We start from the raw sequence: 2,433 nt of genomic DNA, 5'->3' as shown, positions 1-2,433 counted from the left end.
TACATATAAATGAGGATGAAGTGTTTCAGAGGAGAGCAGTCCCACTTTTCAGGAGCAGGCAGAATGTTATCTCTGCCAGCCTCGTGAAAGATGCTTAAGTTCCAAAGGGTTTTCCCTCCTAATGTCACGTCACATTTAACTGTTGTACCATTTTCTGTACTGTTCTGCTAAAACTAATCCCTGAACGAAATAGCTACAGATGCTGCCACGGACAAATAACACAACTGACCTTATACAGCATACAAAAACTAAAAGAACTTTTCTAACAGTTGCTGACTGATTGATTTTAAGCAGAAGGGACCCAATTTCTGCAAAGTTGGGCGTGGACAGGAAAAAAAGAATCAGCAGTTTTCTTCACACTCTGCTTAACCCTTACTTTCTTTTGAGAAGAAATGCATTTCATTCTGAGCCTCAAAGCAGCAACAAGGACGTGAATAATGAATACAGTAAAACTTATTTTAAGATTCTACTTCAGCATAACATAAAGAGAAGTGAAAATCCAAAGAGGAATGTGCAGGGAAGGAAACAGTGACAGCACAGTGTTATCTGATGTGAAAGAGCTCTTACTTTATGGAAAAAGTAAATCAGACCATGTAATGAAAGCCTGGAGCTGTACATCAATAATTAAGGGGCATCATATCCACTGGAACTTCACTTGAAAATCTGAAGGAATTCTGGGTCTCTGACTTACAAAATAAGCTGTTTTCCAGCCAGTAAGAAGATGAATTTGTACGGTTCAACTGCAGCTTCCTTTAAAATGCCCTCCTTAGCATACACTGACTTACGAAGTTCAAAGTAAAAGCTTAAGATAAAAAAAAATCTAAGGCTCCCGTGTTGCTGTTAGTGCTTCAAGCCTGCAGCTGCCTCCAGAGGTCAGGAAGCGAAGTAGTCACAGGATGAAGGTCTCCTCTAGAGAAAAATCAGACAAGCAAAGCACATGAGATAACAAGGGAACTTCAGAAGCACATTTCACTTTTAAGAAGGAAAACAGACACACCTTCATGCATTTGCTATGAAATGCCCCTTCATTCCATATCTATAAAGCAAAAGGTAAACAGAAGTCAGTACCTGTGGATATACAAGTAGTAGCGCATACACACAAATCTTTCACCATCATTACTGAACTTTTTTTTTCTTTTTTTTTTAAATCAGCCCCCCAGGGAAATAACCTGTATGAAAATCCAAGGCAGGTGCTTATTTCTCTCATCCTTCGGCCCACAGCCTGCAGCCTTACTGAAAAGAACCCCAGTGCTGTGAGAGCTCTCTACAACCCTTGGCCTTGTCACACGTTATGTGCTATTAATGCCGTCTCTACAGCTTGGCAGACGATGCTTTTCTCCACGATTTCACTACAAGACGTGGTCACACAGAATGCCAGTAGCGACACGAAAACAAGACATGACTTAAATACTTCACATGCAGAACTTACATTCTGCTGTAAAAGCACAGCAAGGCAAAAACTCGAGTCGGACTCACACCTCCCACCCCACCCCCTCCAAGGCCCATTTCTCAAGCATCAACGCTACCAGGGTGCAGGAGTGACACCGACTGAAACAGTCAGCAGCAGGAAGGGAAACACTCCAGAAGATATGGATACTGTACGTACCTGCCCACACTGCAACAGAAAGAACAGGCTTTCTCAGTGGGATGGGCACCGTAACTTGAGAAGCTTCACTGCAGACAGTGAAAATTCAGACATGCAGCCCTAACGATAAATCATTTATATTCACCACTGTGATCATGTCTAAGCATTAGCATCGTTTGACATGAGAAGATTATTGGGAAGCCACTGCCTAGGATGTTATGCTACTACAGAAACGCACAAACAGTCTGAGAGAAGCACCAATGCAAGCATACCAAGTCCTAGAGCTTCCCTACCTTGTCTGGTGCCACATAAAAACATCGATCTGTTAAAGTAATTAAGGGTCAGACGTGTTTGTTAGAACAAAGGGCATATAAACCCTAAGGCTTGGATTTACCAATCTGTTCAATTTTGAGGTTCCTCTCTTTAGCTTCTCTCATCAGCCACCGCTCACAGCCTCAGAAGTCGTTCTCATCATTTCCGTAGCGCATCTCAGAGGACTCGGTGCCATCTAGGAAGGAGACAAACATCACAGAGACCTTATAAAATTCTCTGCATTGCTTACTGCCACACGATGCAGGCAGGCACACTGCTCCAGCATGGCTCATGCATCCTTTCCTCTGTACTTCAAACCAAAACGAATAGTGAAGGGAAGAAGCAAAGCTGCCACTCTTCATTCTCAGTGTTAACTCAGCATAAACGTTTGGGGATTTTTCCCTTTTCTGGGGGTAAGCACTCTGTCTCTTGCTTTTTTAAAAAGGGACTATGCTTTCTTTTTTTGCAGCAGAACATGATTAGCTATTGGGCATTTTCTATTCCTAGATACAATAATGCTAAAACCTGTATTTATC

General features: G+C 42.3%; 1 long non-coding RNA gene across 1 annotated transcript; it reads right to left on the bottom strand.

Moving 5' to 3' along the window:
- Window positions 1-6: 6 nt before the first annotated feature.
- LOC104916683 lies at window positions 7-2,410 on the bottom strand. Its single transcript, XR_796641.3, has 3 exons — window positions 1,980-2,410; window positions 998-1,036; window positions 7-909 (listed from the first exon to the last, which is right to left on the bottom strand). It is a non-coding gene; the product is annotated as an uncharacterized LOC104916683 (long non-coding RNA).
- Between the last annotated feature and the right edge of the window lie 23 nt (window positions 2,411-2,433).

Source organism: Meleagris gallopavo, unplaced genomic scaffold (assembly GCF_000146605.3).
Source record: "Meleagris gallopavo isolate NT-WF06-2002-E0010 breed Aviagen turkey brand Nicholas breeding stock unplaced genomic scaffold, Turkey_5.1 ChrUn_random_7180001928537, whole genome shotgun sequence".
NCBI lineage: Eukaryota > Metazoa > Chordata > Aves > Galliformes > Phasianidae > Meleagris > Meleagris gallopavo.
This window is presented reverse-complemented; position numbering and strand designations above follow the sequence as displayed.